At 43.8% G+C, this 17,978-nt stretch overlaps 1 long non-coding RNA gene across 2 annotated transcripts in view; it reads left to right on the top strand.

The window, feature by feature from the left end:
• The first annotated feature begins 4,418 nt into the window (after positions 1 to 4,418).
• The window catches only part of LOC128114767 (uncharacterized), a 31,355-nt gene continuing 17,795 nt past the window's right edge, over positions 4,419 to 17,978 (top strand). For both annotated transcript variants that reach the window (XR_008219880.1, XR_008219879.1), the window contains exon 1: positions 4,419 to 17,073. This is a non-coding gene — a long non-coding RNA (uncharacterized LOC128114767). The remainder of the gene's footprint in view (positions 17,074 to 17,978) is intronic.

Genomic DNA, 17,978 nt, shown 5'->3' with positions numbered 1-17,978 from the left:
ACAATAACAACAACAACAACAGCAAAACAGGGTCTCACTATGTATCCCTGGCTGGCCTAGAACTCCATATTTAGACCAGGCTAGACTTAAACTCACAAAGCCTCCATCTGCTGGGATTAAAGGTGCACGTCACTGCACACAGCCATGCACATATTTTTTGAGACAGAGGTCTCATGCTACCTGTGCTGTCCTCAAGCTCACTATGTAGCAGAGGCTAGCCCAAGCTCTTGAAGGAGTGGGTTACCATGCTCAGCATATAATTTCATTCATAATTATTTCAGAAAATATCCCTGGAAAATACTTAATCACCATTATACACAACAAAATTAGAAAGCCTTCCATACGTTAAAGTTCCAATTACCATTAACAATTTTTACATGGGTTTTTAACTATTTATTCAATTTGGTTCATGGGCCAGAAAGAGGTGCTTACTACCAAGACTGACAAACGTGACATCAATCCCTGGGAGCCACATGGTGGAAGGAAAGAACCAACTCCTACAAGTTGTCCTCTGACCACGGGAGCATGTACAAACACACACACACACACACACACACACACACACACACACACACACACACACTACATAATAAAATACTTAAAAATTTTATTTTTTTCAGATCAGAATTCAAACAAGTCTTTTAACTGTGTCAATACATTGATCTCTCTGCCACAACTTTTTTAATTCTTCTATTTCATCTGTTGAGAAAACCAACTTGTTTGCTTCCTAGAACTTTCCACATTCATGATTTATATCGCACGTTCAAGACCTCTTTCGTTTGGCTACTTATTGGTTTGGTTTGGTTTTGGAGACAGGGTCTCGCTATCCAACCTAGAGTGTCTTGGGACTCACTGTACAGCCCAGGCTCACCGCCGACTTGTAATCCTCTTGCCTTAGCCTTCCAAGTGCTGGGTTTACAGGGCTGTACCAGCACGTGCGCGTGCACCTGCACACACACCCACACAGTGTCATTCAATGTGCTCTTCTGTGCCCTGTATTCCCTGCACACTGACTGTTGGGTTTAGAGAGTTAATAAGATTTGAGTCTGCGTCAGGCTCTTCCTGTTTTGTTGCTTCAGAAGACATGGGACTGCCTCTCTTATGTGATAGTGAGTTTGACAAATAGGCTTCGGCATCGTCAGACAGATTTACCCATTACAGTGTTCCATCAGCTGTGCTTTCGCAGTCATTAATAATCATTGGCTAGATTTAGTCTTTCATGTAAAATTTTAAAGTGAGATCTGGGTGATGGCTCAGACAGTGATGTGCCTGTCTGGCAAGCAGGAGAACCAGAGTTTAGACTTCCAGTACACATGTAAAAGGCTGAGCATAATGGCATGTGCCTGTGACCCTTGCCTTGAGGGATAGGGCAGCAAAGACAAACAGAAGCTGAAAGCTCACTGGCCAGCCAGCCTAGCCAAACTGATGATCATCAGTTTTGGTGAGAGATCCTGTTTCAAAAAACAAAGATGGAGAATGATTGAGAAAAGACATAATGTTAACCTTGGGCCTCCACATGTTCACATACATGTCCATACACAGTTGCAAGCATATGTACATGTACCTCACATATACATATTACATACACACACACACACACACACACACACACACACACACACACACACACACACACCTTCTGTTTCTACCATTCCTTGTAGATGCTCATCTGTATGTATGTATGTTTGTATGTATGTATGTATATCTACAGGTATGTGTGGAGATTAGAAGACAACTTGAGGGACCCAGTTCTTACCTTCTGTCATATGGGATGGGGGATCGAACTCAGGTCATCAGGTTTAGCAGCAAGTGCCCTTTACCCACTGAGCCACCTCACTTCGCCAGGAGCATATTTCTTTTTCTTTTTTGAATAAAAAGTAATTTTATACAATATATTTTGATCATATTCTTTCCCTGCCCCCAACTCCTACCAGATCCTCCTCACTTCCCTATCTGTCCAACTTCTTATTCTCTCTCTCTCTCTCTCTCTCTCTCTCTCTCTCTCTCCCCTTCCCTCCATCCTTTCTTCATATACATGTATCCAAAATATAAAGCACACAAAAAGTCATGGAGTCTGTTCCATGCTGGCCGTCTTTTCCCATGCATAAGACTACCCTGTAGTGTGGTCGATATTCTCCATTGAAGAAAAATTAGTTTTGTCTCCCAGCAAGTATCAATGGCAAAGAGCCTGTTGATAAAGGGTGGGACTTGGTGTCTACTTCTCCTCAGTGCTGGGGATTTTATCTGGTTTGAACTTGTACACATCTTGTACACACAGTCACAGTCTCTAAGTTCTTATATGTATTAACCCTGTTGTGGCTGGAAGATGATGTTTCCTTGGAATCATCCACCACCTCTGGCTCTTACACTCTTTCTGCCTCTTCTACGAATCTCTGAAACCCGAAGGGAAGGTTTGATAGAGACATCCCATTTAGGACTGACGGCTCCAAAGTCTCTCATTCTCTGCACATTGTGCAGTTTTAGATCTCTCTGTTAATTACCGTCTACTGAAAGAAGAAACTTCTCTGACGAGAATTGAGCAATGCATTGACCTATGGGTATAACTATAGATCATTAGAAGTCATTTTATTGCCCTGTTCCTTTAGCAGAATAATAATAGCAGCACATTTTCCTCTAGGCCCATGACCTGTCTGGTCTTAGGTTCTTGTCCACTTCATTGGTATCAAGTATGGCTTTTATCTCATAGAGTGGGCCTTAAATCCACTTATTTAAAAAGTGGTTGGCTAACCCCATAACATTTGCACCACTAGTGTTAACAGTATCTCTTGCAGGCAGATACCTGTCATTGGTCACAGGGTTTGTGGCCAAGTGGTATTTATGATTATTTTTCTCTTGCATGCATAGTACCTTTCAGCACCATGAATCCTGGTCGGTAAGGACAAAGCTTCTGGTTGGGCATCATTTCAATTTCTCCAGGTTTGATGACATCAGTAAGCAATTTCTTCAGCAACAGGGACTTACTGTCAGGTTGTAGAGGATAACCAATGGCCTTGGCAATAGTCTGTTATAATTGAAGGGGGATCAGTGGGACCTCCTTGGCCAACAATGCAATCAAATGTAACTCATTCCTGGCACTGGAAGTTAGACTTAGTGGCAGAAGATGTCTAGCTGGGGCATTGTCTCCTCATTATAGGGTGACTCCATTTAAATTCTTTTCATATATGTACATATAGCCACAGTAGTAAGTCTCCATATGGCTTCTCAAAATGCCTTTGGTGTAAGTCATTCCTCCCAGTGTTCCCTCCTTTACCCTGCCATCCCATTTCCCTTCTCATTTAATCCTAGTTTCCCATTTATCTCTTTATAACACTATATTCTAATTCTCCTTCCTTGGGAAGAGTCTCTCCTCCTGTTGTGGGATATTTGAGCAAACTATAAAAATGTGTCGATGTTTTATCTTGCCCACCTAAGGTACCTGATGGGTTTAATAAAGAGCTGAATGGCCAATAGCTGGCCATGAAAGAATATGTGGGACTTCTAGGGAAAGAGAGGAACTCAGGATGAATCTAGGTGTACGAAGGAGATGCCAGCGAGACTTGGAGGGAGTCGGACATACAGAATGGAGGAGAGGTAAAAAGCCACCTGGCAGAACATAGATTCATAGAAGCAGGTTGATTTAGGTTATAAGAGCTGGCTTGGAACAAGCCTTAGTTAAAGGCTTATTATGAATTATTTCGTAATTAACATTAAGTCTCCATGTCATTCTTTGAAGGCTGGCAGTCCCAAAAGAAAGTCCGACAAGAAAGACTGACAACATCCTCCCCTTTGTCCCTTACTGGCTGCTTAGCCTCTGTGGTTATTCTGATCAGAAGTGCATCTCTGAAGAGCAAGGAAATGTTCTGTCTCCATAACCTCAAAGATAAAATGAGAATAAGACCCCTGCATTCCTTTCCTCAGAAAGACACTGGACTTGTGTGAATCAAGCAGCTTCAGTCCTTCATGACTAAGAAGTTCATGCTGCAAGTTACAATGTTTCTTATAGGTAGCCAGTTTGAAAGGAGGCTTTGATTGAGAAGAGAATCATTCATAGCTAGTGGAAATGGCAGGGATGACTGTGGTGGTACTGATGAAGGTAGGGTTATAACAAACAACCAAGGAAAAAGTAAATACAGAGGGGGTGAACGTAATTCAAGCATTTGAACATGCCTTTTGAGGCAGTACCTCTCATGCTCAGGTTCCTTATAAAGCACTGTGCAAAATGCCGATGACGTTTTGCAGCTGGTTGTTGAAACAGATGATAGGAGATTTCTAATTAAAAGCCATTGGCTCACCGCTGGGCACAATGATACACATTTTTAATCCCAGCATTCGGGAGGCAGAGGCAGGTGGATCTCTATGAATTCCAGGCTACCCAGGGATACCTAGAGAGACCTTTTCTTAAAAAAAAAAAAAGTAAGAAAAAGAAAAATCTATCAGCTCTGATTTCTGTCCCAGAAAAGGTACCTAGATCATTTCATGGTCCCTTTTGAACCGGAATTTCTCTTTCATATGAGGCTATTTCTAAATCATTTTGTAAGGTAATAAAATTTATGTGAGTGGAGAAACCACCAAATTCAGGGTGCATCTCCAGGAAGTGCCAGATGACTTCTCCAAATTGTGACTTCCCACACCTGCTGTCAGATGCTGTCAGAAGCATTTAACACGTGCGCTGTCTTTCACTTCTAAGGGACATTTTCTTTTCAGAATACAAAATAACGTGAGGCATTCTGAATGATGCATTTAATATATCAATGCAAAGACATATTAAGTCCCAGCAATATTCTCCATGCACACAACCTTACAGCTCACTTAAAATCCTCCTCCTTCTAAGATGGCGATATGAAAGGGTGGATTTTGTGAAATGGAAGGGAATGAAGACGAAAATCTCTAAAAGGATTCTGAAACCTCTAAAATGCTCCTGAGATTCTAAGCATCGGGTTAGGTGTGAGGGGTCTGGAAACCATGTATTAACACGCTTCACGTCACTCTGCACACGTAACACCGCAGGCAGTTAGTTACCTTATAAGGAGAAAGGTTCATTTTGCCTCATAGCTCTGGAGGTATCATTCTAAAACCAGGCAACACTGTTGTTTTGGGTCTCTGGCCCGAGCGACACATCACAGAAGGAGTACACAATGGAGCAAACCACTTGCCTAGCAAGCCAGAAGGCTTAAAGAGAGATAGACTCCCCCAAACATCCCCTCAATTACCTGAGCACCACACATCAGGCTTCACTGCCTTCCAACAGTGCCACCTTGGGGACCTAGGTTTCAATACGTGGGTCTTTAGAGATCTTGACAATATTCAACACAGCATATTACTTAGTCAAAAAATAAAGAACAACAAAACAACCCACCAAAACCTATTTCCTTGTCAAGGGCTGGGAAATAATACAGACTAAGCTTAAGTCCAAATCCAAAGCTTCGAAGAGCCAAATCAGAAAAGCATAGTGGGTACGAATGTAAAAATAGAAAAGTAAGAATGGGAACCAGGACTTGGCTCCAGAGAGCACCAGTCTGGAGGCTTGATTGACATATGTGAAACATCAACACGGACGCCAGAGCCCCCTAAACAAATCAAACCAAGACACCCAACACCAGATAACTTGAGAAAGAGGAAAGGTTTCCTTCTATTGTTGTAAGGAGATCGGGGCCAACAGGGTTACCTAGAATGAAGAGCAGGGAGGAGCAGCCAAGAAGAGGTTTTCCTTTAAGCATAGATGATGATCCCGGGCATTTAAGGGAATGACCTCACCTTCCAAGACGTAAGCACCTCAAGGACGCTGTGAAGGGACTGAGCATAGAAACGGGTGAAGCGTGTGCTTTATCAAGCTTCCCAAGTGTAGAATCTGCAGACTGCAAGGCCCTTTGTTTGACGCTTAAGATGGAATCAAGCTATTTGGAGCATGGAAATGGGAGTATGAGAGTCTGATACGAGATGCTACCAGACCGAAAGAAGGGGAACAATCACATCAGACCAACGTTCAGTAGCAGAAGACTCATAGGCAAGGTCAAGAACTACAGTGACCAATGATAAGAAGCCGAATCCTTGGAATATTATAATCTTCAATGTAATTCCAGGGAAAATCTAAGGTCAAGGTTGAGGAGTGTGTTCACAAGAGAGAAGAGTAGGATCAGCATCTGTCAACAAGTAAGTGCTATTTGAAAGAGGAGCATCTTCAAGCATGGTGCCTATCCCAGGGCCCTTTCTCGGGTGGCCTCAAAGACACGAGTCTTCAGAAGAACTGACAGCAATTCCAGCCTCTAAGTCACTATGCAATGAACATATGTGGGACTGTGAAAACAGGTCATTGTCATAAATGATCTGGCTAGGCCTCAGCTGGGAAAGCTTCCATCCAGTCCTTCAGGCCTCACCTCACCCTCCTCTGACTGCTGGGTAGCCGGAAAGGCTGACCTGTACACAGTTCTCTACTTAGGGCTGCTTGGAGATGCTGCAGGGCATCATCTAGGAGGTAACAAGTGAAAGGAAGATGCTCATTTCTTCAGCATTGACCCTGCTAAGCCACTGTCTCAACGCAAGTCCACCTCCTACCTGCTTCCAGCTAGGCTTGCTTTATTCTCTCCCCTCTCTCCCCACTTCTTCCTTCCCTCTCTCACTCTTTACCTCCTGCACATATGCATATCTAGGCTCACATACTTCCACATGCACACACACACACACACACACACACACACACACACACACACAACCTACTAACCATCTCCTTGCCTTTTAAATCTAGTTATTGTCAAATACCTGCCATCAGCCAAAGGTCCTGAGACATCCTTTACGGTTTTTGTTTTTTTTTTCTGTGCCTTACCCGGATACAAGATCCATGAATAAGCTCTGCTCGGTGACTAACTCTGCAAGTACCATTCACAGGATTCTGAGTGCTCTACACCCCCAACTCACCACTAATGTAGAAGTTGTTTTTGCGTTTCCCTATGTGCAGGGTGGGTTTTTAAAGAGGAGCTGCTCAGGCAATCTCCTGGCTTGTGATGAAAACTAAAGGGCGGGATGATCCCTGGTGAGAGTCAGTGCTGGAAGTGATTGAAGGCTTAGCACAAAGCTGGGACCCCCTGCTTCCATACCATGCTACAATGATAACAAGAAAAATCAGCCAGAGACAGGCAGCGGGCTGTGTCTCACTAGGAAGCATTCACACAAGCTCTCTTGGCCAGGCAGGTCCAGGCCTGCCCAGGCACCTCTCTCAGTGGGTCAGCTATGGACAGAACATTGGTGCCCCGGGACTACATGATGTACAGAAACACTACATGATGTACAGAAGCAAAGCAACCTGACACATGACTTGCTGCTGCTCTTCCTGCTAGGCATAGCTCCTCTCCCTGATGTTGGGGTAGGGGTGAGTTACCTGCTGCTAGCCCCACCTGTGTTCAGGCATCAATTCAGAGAAAAGGAACTGTTGGGGAGGCACTTTTCTCAAGCCCACCCTCCTCTTCATATTCTCCCATCTGAATGTCTCAGCTGGTCCCGGTTTCCTGAGTCTTGGGGAGACTCTTTGGTGTCTCTCCGGGGACTTCCACAAGACACTTCGATGATCAGAGAGGAGAAAAGTGACTCGGCGGTATGCACGGCTCCACAAGCCACTGTTGAGTTCCCTTTTCCGTCTTAGTTACTGTTCCATTGCTGTGGAGAGACACCACGACCAAGGCAACTCCTACAGGAGAAAGCATTTCATTGGGGCTTGCTGCAGTTTTCAGAGGTGTAGTCCATTATCATGGAGGGGAGTATGGAGACATGCAGACAGGTGCTGGAGCAGTAGCTGAGAGCTACATCTTGATCCCTGGGCACAGAAGGGGATGGTGGGGGGAGGAAGAGAAAGAGAGAGACAGAAGGGGATACTGGGTCTGGAGTGGGCTTATGAACCCATAGACCTCCTGCCTTGCATCGTACTTCAGACATAGCAAGTGAAAGTGCCTTTGATGAGAGTCGAGGGCTGTAGGAGCCTGCCAACTTGACAGAATCTTGTGAATGAAAATTCCCGAAAAGAAACTGTATCTGAAAAAGCTGATTGACTAAAACTTCAATGACTGTGGAGAGGTTGGAATGTTACTGATCCAGAGCCTAATTCCAATTTATCTGGGGCTATCTTTGGCCCACTAAATGGTCATTCCTTGCCCCACTCCTTGGAATTGTATGAACTTAACAAAACTCTAATTTTCCACCAACCAAATCATAAGATTTCCACCAATCCGAAGATATCTAAGATCTATAGATAAGATCCTCCCCACTGTGCTGGAACCCCACACTTACTGTTTACATGTCTTGATAATGGTTTTCTTTGTTCTGTTGCTATGGTGATTTGAAAGAAAATGGCCTCCATAGGCTCCTAGGGAGTAGCACCATTAGGAGGTGTGGCCTTGTTGGAGGAAGTGTGTCGCTAGGGAGCAGGCTTTGAGATCTCAAATGCTCAAGCCAGGCCTAGTATGACGTTCACTTCCTGGTGCCTGCTGATCTGGATGCAGAACTCCAAGCTCTTTCTCCAACACCATGTCTGCCTACACACGGTCATGCCTCTCACTATGATGATAATGGACCAAACCCCTGATACTGTAAGCCAGTAAGTTAAATGTTTTCCTTTATAAGAGTTGCCGTGGTCATGGTGCCTCTTCACAGCAATAGAAACCCCAACTATGACAGCTGCTACAAAAACATCATGGAATTGATTCCACACTAGAACACGGAATTTGGGGGCAATCTAAATCTGAGCTTCTAGGCCATGGCCACTCACACTTGGTTCTAAAATAAACTGTCTCATATTCCCCGAGATGAGAGTAATAAATTTTTGTGTTGACAACCTCCATGGAAAAACACCTGAGTGTGCTTGTGGGGAAGAAAGTCCCACCATAAATATGGGATACACCAACTGATGGGCTGAGGCCCCAGATTGAGTAAAAAAGGAGAAAGCAAGTAGAATACAGCATCCATATCTCTCAGCTTCCTGAGTGCACACATGATATGGCCAGACACCTCAAGTCTGTGCTAGCAGGCCTTCCCTGCCATGATGGAGTATGCTCTCAAACTGTGAGCCAAACCAAATCCTTTCTTCCTCAAGCTGTATCTTGTCAAAGTAATAAGAAAGGTAACTAATACAGAAAACAGGTACTGATGTGTAGGGCTGAAAATGGAATAAAATGACTATGTTTCCCAGGCCTTGCGAGCTGATTTGCAAGAAGAGTGGGGAAAAGTTTGGAGCTTCAGGCTAGCAAAGCCCCCAGAGCACAGTAAGAAGGGCTCAGTGGGCCACTTCACTGGGTCCTGAGAATTACCAGAATGTTGAGACAAATGCAACAGTAGAGGCCTCACTGAAAAGGTTTTGGAGGAGAGCAAGAACTCTGTCGGGAACTTTGCTAGAGGTCACTCATGGCAAAGCACCTGCCTGCATTCTGCCTGTGCCCTGGGATGTTAAGTGAAGCTGAAATAAAAAAGTAGTGGACTAATTTGTTTGGTGGAGAAAAAAAAAATCTCAAAACAGGATCATGTTCAGGTTGCCGTGGCTCCAGCTCACGGTTTTCATCCACTGTGAGAGAGAAACAGTGACGTGGAAATACGTGGAAACAATGTCCAGCTTGAGAGGAAAATAGTGTGAGCCGGTTTCTAAACAAAAAAAGATGGGCTTGAAAGCAGCTGTCATAGTTCAAAGACTAGCATCATTAAAGAGAAACCTAGTGATCTGCATTGGGACAGTGTAGGGAAAGATTCAGAAGAGATTTTGGACTTTTGAACAGTCCTTAGACTACGAGGATGTCTAGAGATAGTCTGAGTACATTTTGCTTTATGCGGCTTTGGATTCGGGAGTTGAATGTTATGACTTAAAGTGGTGTATTTGGATGTCAAATTGCCCAGGTCAGAGTTATTGGGGTTGTCGATTTAATGGAATTTAGAATCCCTGTAGAAACATACCTCTGGGCATGTCCATGAAAATGTTTCCAGGACGATTTAACTGAAGAGAGAGGATTCAATCCAAATGTGGATAGCAGAATCCCATGGGCTGGGGTCCCGGGCTAAATAAAAAGGAGAAAATGGGTGGAACATTAGCATTCATCTCTCTGTTCCTGACTCTACACGTAGTATGAGCAGCCACCCCATGATCCTGCTACCATGCTTGCCCTACCATGATGGACTCAGTGTATGCCTTTGCATCATAAACCAAAATATATCCCTTTAAGTTGCTTCTTTTGACTATTTGATGATAGCAATGAAGAATCAATTAATACAGAGCCGGAGAAGTGACCTACCACTGGATAAGGCCATACCTGACCCTATGGTTCTCTCATCTCCGAAGGAAAATGAGAGGAGCGGGCAGACACCATAACAGGCTGCTCAGTCTTCTCTCAGAGATCAGGCCTCGATTTCAGTTTCTTGAGGGTGAACAAGCAATTTCTGAGAGAGCCCCAAACAAAGAGCAATTAATCACTAATGCCCCTGACAACACGGGCATTGAGCCAGCCCCCACAGTCAGCGCATAGATAAGCCAGCCTCCATAACAACTCACAACAAAGCCTGAGACTTGTCCAAGCCTGCCAACAAATGAAAGAGCTGTAGCCTTAACCAGCTCCTTGCCAGCCCTAGCCAATTAGAATGTACTAATATGATTGCCACTTGCTTAAGCCAATCATATCTAAAGTGACCTAACTGCCCTAAAAACTCCCCTTGGTTGTGCTTAAAAAAGAGCCTGTGAGCTCCTCTCTGGATCATGCTGTTTTGCCTTTGTGTGGGATGGCCGGCCCCAGCATGCTGGAAGCTTTCTCAAGATAATAAACACTCTTGTTGATTGCATATGTGGATGGTGGTCTTTTGTGGGACTTCTCCAGGACCCTAAGAGAAAAGAACACAAAAGTAAAGATAAAACATGAGCATGTTGGAAAAAAAATGGTGAATTTTATATAGTTACTGCCATGTGTCATTTACTGATGGGGGTAAGCACTAAAGTATAAAGTGTTGTCTTGTATAATATTAGAGGGACCAGCCTTAACATTATACATACCAGGGGCTCAGGAGAGAGAACTACTAATGGCGAGGACTATTTTTGGGAAATAGAATCTCAGCACACCGAGCTCTATAGTCTACTTGCTTTAATTCCTCTGGCATAACATCCTTTATACACAGCTTCAATTCTGTTCTCATGCCTAGCTCCTTTCTTGCCTGATTTCTCTCTATATTTATCTACTGTTCCCTCTAGGTTCCATCTTAATTCCTTCATCTAGCTCTGTCCCTTCTAGGTTCTCATCCATCTTGTTCTTTCCCATATCAGCTCCTCTCCCATCTCCTTCTCTCCCATCTCCTTCTTCCTCATCTTATTCTTCCCCACTTGGCTCTTCCTCATCTTCCATATCATTCCTCTAGTCCTCTCTTTTAACCCTTCAACCTAGTTCTTCCCCATCTGTTTGTTCCTCTCAAGTTCTTACCCATTTAGTTTTTCCATTCTCTCTTTTCTTCTCTGTCCCGTGCCCTGGAAGTCCCAGTATATAAAGGGAGGGTCCAAGCCAAATTGTGTAAAGCTATTACTTAACGTCCACCTGACCTAGGAAGTGTCTCCTTGTGGAATTTACCGTAAGTCAGGAGACTTGCACGTGGGCTGTTATCACTGTTAGTCCTTGGAAGTTGGGCGCCCACTTGGGCGGTGTTTCCTGTAGTCCTTGAAAGTGGCTAAAAGAGATATCTGATTCCAGAGAAAGCCTTTCCTGAGGCTGTTCTCCAAATACCTGGAATGAGTATGTCCAGAGAGTGATCAGTCCACACTGTTAGCCCTTCTTAGGGAAAAGTCAATTGGGAAAACTATGAAGGCACACATATTCATAACAGAATAAAGCTGATATAGAACAAGCCAAATAACACCAAAAGCTCCTTGGAATTTGGCTTCCTCTGGAGTAAATCCTTGATCCCTCCAGGTAGTGACTTTGCCATAACCAGCTGAGTTCTTATGATATATTCCTGTGGCCTGCAGCAGTGTTAAGCAATTTTATGGTTGTGAAAACATCATAGAATTTACTTGCACAACTCTAAATGATATCTTACTACACAGACAGCTATGGCACACACCTAGGCTATAAAGAATGTGCATACAAACTATCCTGGAGTTTCTAGGGCCATGATGAACAAAAGGTTAAGTCAAGCACAAGAGAAATTTTGCAATTAAGAAAGGAAGTAAACAGGAGACATGTCAGGCTGCTCCTGATGTAAATGGCATCATGTTTTATAGTCAATTTATCCTTACCAGAACTAGAAGGAGTGTACTGTGAAAAAATGATAAAAAACATAAGTATGATAAATACATAAACTAGTCACACAGGCATTTATCATGATCAACTATTATGTATTGTAAATAATTGTATGAGCTGTACCTTTCTACTGATGGATTGCTGGAGGTGTGTTCATATCATCATCAGTACAAGCTCGTGAGTAATTCACTATAATCAAGTTATGACGTTATGGTGGTTATGACATAACTAGGCAAGAAAAACACTTTCAGATCTGTTATACCCTCATAGGCCCACTATCACACATGCAGTCCTGCTGATTGTCGATTGAAGCACCATGCACATGCTCCCTCAGTGAGACTTAACAAAAGTCTTTCTGTAGTTCCATTTTGAATTTCAATTAAAAAAAAAAAGTTTTCAATTTTCAAGTTGACCCTAGTCAACTTTGAAGTGGGGGCATACATTTGGGAAATTATCATTAAATAAAATACTTTTAGTTGACATTCTTCTTTCTCAATTTATGCTTATCACAATCCATTGATTGCACATGTGTGCGATGTTAGCCATAGAGACTTGGTTTTTACAGGGTACATATATGTGTTGTACGAAGTGCATGCCAGACAGAGGAATGTGAGGCTGAATCAGGTAGCTTATCTAGCCTATGGGAAGTTAAGAGGGCTGGAAAACATGTGAACAACTTAGTTTAAAAAGTCTAGTGCCTGCAATGGTAGGAATACATATAAGGGAGGAGAGGATTTATTTCACACATGAAATATAAATATAAATAACTTCTAGCCTATGAGACTGTGATTTTCATGAATGCAGTTCCTGAATTTTTGGGACTTCTCCCATAAAGAGATGTCTGTGTCCTTCGGCCTTGAACCTGGGTTCCGTGGCTGCAGGATTGATAGACTACAGTGGAAGTGATGTCATGCACTTTCCAAGCCCAAGCTGCCTTAAGCAGCTGGCAACCTCCACCTCTCATCTTTGAGGTCACTGGCTCTTGGAATCCGACACTACTACTGGAGGAAGCCCAGAGTACTCCACTTTGGTCAAACACGTAGTGAAGCTGAGCCCCACAAAGACAGAACTGTTGGCAGCTCTCCCCCTGTCTCAGCCTCTCATCCCAGTTTCTGCCATGGTCTGACTGGATGCCACCAAGCTCTGCCAATCTCTCTGGAGTCTCACGTAAATGGACTCAGCAATTGCCTCATAGGACAGGAGTAAGGTGTAGGTTCAATTGGGACAAGGAGATAGCTGACCTCACCCCTTCTTCATACAGTCCAAGCTCCTTTCCATGTGCCCCCACCTTTGACTTCTTTATAACATGGGCTGTCAGAGTACTGGGTTCCTCACATGGCAGCTCATTTTCCCCAAAGTGGCTCTCCAAAAGAGCAAGACAGGAGCAGAAAAGCTTCTCATGTCCTAGGCTTAACAGACTTGCAATTGTCAGGCCAGGTTTGATGAGGAACTACCCAAGGGCCTGGCTCAGTGAAAGGGCATCTCTCAAGACCGGACGGTAGCTTGGTTATTGCCTTGTAGACAAAAGAGCATCGCTGAGGCTTTTCAATAGGAGAGGGATTTGATTTGAATTTTGGTTAAAAAAGTTAGTCTAGGATTATGTGTGGACCAGATTAGAAAGGAAAGACTCCTTTGGTTTTTTTTTGTGGGGGGGTGACATTGAGGGTATCTGTGAAGGCTTAAGGAGATCTCAGATGCCAAGTATTTGCTTCAGGACCAAAAAGCCCTGTAGTCCCAAAGCAGAAAGTCTCCATCCATACAAACAGTGGGCTGTTCGTTCTTCAAAAACAAACTCAAATAGGTTAGGAAAAAGATGAGACCCAGTCTCTTACCATGAATAGACTGTGTAAACAGAAGAGCTGAGACTGTTTTTAAATTATTCTCCACATTACAAAACTACTTCCTAATATTCCAGGAGGGAAAGAAATAGGTAACTTCTGGGAACAAAGTGGGATGGGAAACGGACTCCATAAATCCAACACTCAGCATCCTGGTTCTGTTGTCCTATGACATCATAGACATGGTAATGGGGATCGTGGAGACCTAAACTAGAAAAGAAAATGAAGGGCTGTTTGGAGTCCTGTCTGAGCTTCCTCTTCACACTAACCTGGTTGACTTTGCCTTTGAGAAAGGCTTAGGGTTACAAGAACAGGCTCCAAAGGTGGAGAACTCAGCTAGTGTTGTCTATCAGTCAGCAAACCCTGGGCTGCCCCCTAACAAACATTCCCAGTCAATGCTCAAGATAGCCATCACCAAAACACCAAATTCCCCAGCCTTTACTGAAGCAACCAGGGGCAGAAATGATGGCTTTTTGACCTATATCTGAGCTACATCCTGTGGGGTTTTTTGAGGTTGTTTTTTTGTTGGTGGTGGTGATGGTTTTTGTTGGTTTTGTTTTCCACCAGCTCCTTTTCAGTATTTTATTTTCAGAATGTGTTCCAGTTTGTTTTCTATTGCTGGGGGGGGGGGACACCAACCAAAAGAAACTTGGAGGGAAAGAGGTTTATTTGATTTACATATCCTAAGTTACAGTCTACCAGGGGAAGTCAAGGCAGGACTCAAGGCAGACTCTTCACGGCTTACTCAGCCTGCTTTCATATACAACCCAGGAACACCTGGCCAGGAGTGACACCCCCAGTCAGCGGTGCCCTCCCACATCAATCATTAATCAAGAAAATGCCCTACAGACTTGCCTACAGGCCAGTCTGAGGGAGGCGTTTTCTCAACTGAGGTTCCCTCTTCCCTGTCTGACCCTAGTTTGTGTCCAGTTACCAAAAAACAAACCAGGACACGGTGTTTGCCAATGAGGCGGAGGAGAGCTTCACAGCTGAGGATGGCTCTCAAACCTGTGGCCACGTGTCTACGAACAGATCCTAAGAGGTACCCTGAGGCCGTGAGCTGTCCAATCTAGAACTCTCTATCTCTCTCTCTCTCTTTTGGAAGGGAGGGCATATTTGTATGTCTGTTTATCATCTCCCCTTACAGGGGAAAAAAAATCCTCTTATCCTCCTATTAAGAATTCCTTGTGGAGTTCAGTTGGAAAAACCAGAGAGACCCACCTCTCTGGTTTCTGTTGTTCTTCTCCCTTTTGGACCATTGCAGATTATTAACTACAAGGCCCCGGGGCTGTGGGGTTGCCGGGCTTCAGTAGCACAGCCATGGAGGCCTCTACGCCTCGATCCACAGCCTGGAGAAACCAGCCCTGCTCCAGGCAGCCTCAGGGGTTCCAGAAAGGCTGAAAAGTCAAAGCTTCCAGGTGTCAGTCACACCTAGTGACTTTGTCATCCAGTGTCCACCAGGGGACCAAAAACACTCAAGCTATTTAAGCAGAGATGATTTCATGATAAAGAGTAGTGTGGACAAGAACTCCTTGCCAGGAAGCTGGCTACATAGGTTGAATTGACTGATTAAAACTTCAGTGATAGGGAGAAGTTGGAATGTTGCAATTCCAGAGTCTAATTACAGTTTATCGGAGGGTGATCTTTAGCCATTCACTAAAGCCATTCACTAAATAGCCATTCCTTGTCCCAATCTCTGTATCTGAGCAAACATCCTGCTGTTAGCTAGAACTAACAATCTGACAAAAGATAAAAAACCTTTTGGAGTCTATTAACTTAAAAAAAAAAAAAGAAAAGACCTAGTTCTCCACCAACTACTTTATCCATGTTGTCAGGCAGCATCCAAGGCTATAGCAAGTCCCCCATCTAGCTCCATCCCTAGGACAGACACGGTGAAGGGCAGAACTAACTCCTAAGTTTTCCTCACTTCTGCACATGCACCATGGCACAAATCCCCCCCATCAATCAATCAATATTGTTTTAATTAAATAAAGAAAACTGTCACATCAGCAAGCTAAAAAACTGTCGGAGGTAACATCAGAAGTAAAAACAGAAACCCCCCCTTTTTTTCCAGTCAACTTACATCTCTCTATGGAGAGATGCAGTGATGCTCTAGTCTCAATTCTAACTGGGGCTCGAACTCACCTCTCCCATGTCTCCGCTAATATATTTTTTAAGTGCCTTGATTTATAACTTTCTTTGTTCTATTACCATGAAACTGTTTTCACATTAATTTTTAGGTGGAGGGTAGAGCAGATAGCTCAATGGGTAAAGGCGATCAGTTGCTGTTCAAGTTGAGGACATGAGTTTGAACCCCACAAACCCAATTAGAAACTGGGTGCTACACGGTGAGTATCTGTATGGAGAGAGGGGAAGTAGAGACAAGATAATCGCTGTGCACTCGTGGGCCAGCTAGCCTGGTAAAACGGCAATGAAAAATTAATGAAGAGACCCTGTCTCAAACAAGATAGGCGAGGACTGACACCAGACACTGTTCTCTGACTTTTATGTGCGCGCGCGCGCGCGCGCGCGCGCGCGCGCGCACACACACACACACACACACACACACATTGAAGAGCTGAGAAAGCAGAAAGAGAACATTAAAATATTAAAAGGATGGCAGCTGCTGAAAGTAGTTCTCTCTCCTAGCACTAAACTCAAGGTTATAGAGCTCCTGAGGAACGGTGCCTACAGAGAGGTCCTGGCATCTCCAACGGGAGAGGATGAAGCCGGCTGTGTATGTGTTGGAAAATCTGGGCACTAAATTCAGTTGTCATTACTGCAAGAAGCTGCTGCTGCCCGAGGGAAGTGGTCAATGGGGGAAGACTCTCTGCAGGAACAGGAATCAAAGGAAGTAGAAAGTTCCTGTTTATCCCCAAAGGACTCCATCCTTCTTCCCCACCCCTAAAGGACCCACAGGCAATGACTATCAGGGAAGCAGCCGGCAAGTATGCTCTGCACCCCTGGGTCTGACATCATCAAACCAAACAAAGGTAAGACAAAGTTGACAATGAATTAATAAGGGATGTATTTACTAAGATTTTTTAAAACAAATTTGACACCATAAACCCCCAAATATAAAAGGAAATCATAGCACCAAAGACACTCATCCAGGAAAAGCATTTTGCTTTATTGTATATTAAGACATTGTCTTGGTACTAGAAAGGGAAAAAAGTGCTAGATTATTATTGGAAACCCGGAATTCAAGGAATGCAAATCTGTCTTCATGTTCATTTAACAATGTGACATTTAAATTACTAAGAAGAATGGAATAAACTCTGTGTTATTTGCACTTTCCCAATATTCTGAGATGAAATTGTCCTGGGATCAGCAACTGATTAAGCTGATTATATACCTCATATGTGTAGGATGTGGTTTTCAACCAGCCACAATCAAAATACAATTTACTTCTGTTAGTGTAATAATGTAGATGCTATAAAAGGCATCTCTCGGTAAGTGTTTTTCATTTACATTTCTCCGACTATTAGCGACGTGTTTTTTACAGCCGCACTCTGTCTTCGGCCTGCTTTTAATTCCACATTCTAACCATGGAATTGTTGGGATCTCTCGGAGTTGGTACTGGAAGGGAATCCGGATGCCTTGTGAGAAGGGAAGGGGCTGTTGGAAACTGTTTACAAGTGCTACCAGGAAAACGGCAGTGAACAGGCAGTGGTCAGAGAGAAAGCATGGCAACAGAGCCCCACCAACAATGTCAAGTAGAAATGGAGCTACCGACTGATAACAAGGCATTGTTTATACACCTGCTCTCAAAGGAAACGAACGGGGGGGGGGGGGTGCGGGGGGAGCGCACTCCACCATAGCTCATTCAAAAGGAAGGATGCGTTGCAGGTCACCATTTAGATAGCTGGACTGATGCTTGTCTCTCCTCTCCTTAGTA

The sequence above is a fragment of the Peromyscus californicus genome, unplaced genomic scaffold (assembly GCF_007827085.1).
Source record: "Peromyscus californicus insignis strain IS unplaced genomic scaffold, ASM782708v3 Scaffold_19__1_contigs__length_69161282, whole genome shotgun sequence".
NCBI lineage: Eukaryota > Metazoa > Chordata > Mammalia > Rodentia > Cricetidae > Peromyscus > Peromyscus californicus.
This window is presented reverse-complemented; position numbering and strand designations above follow the sequence as displayed.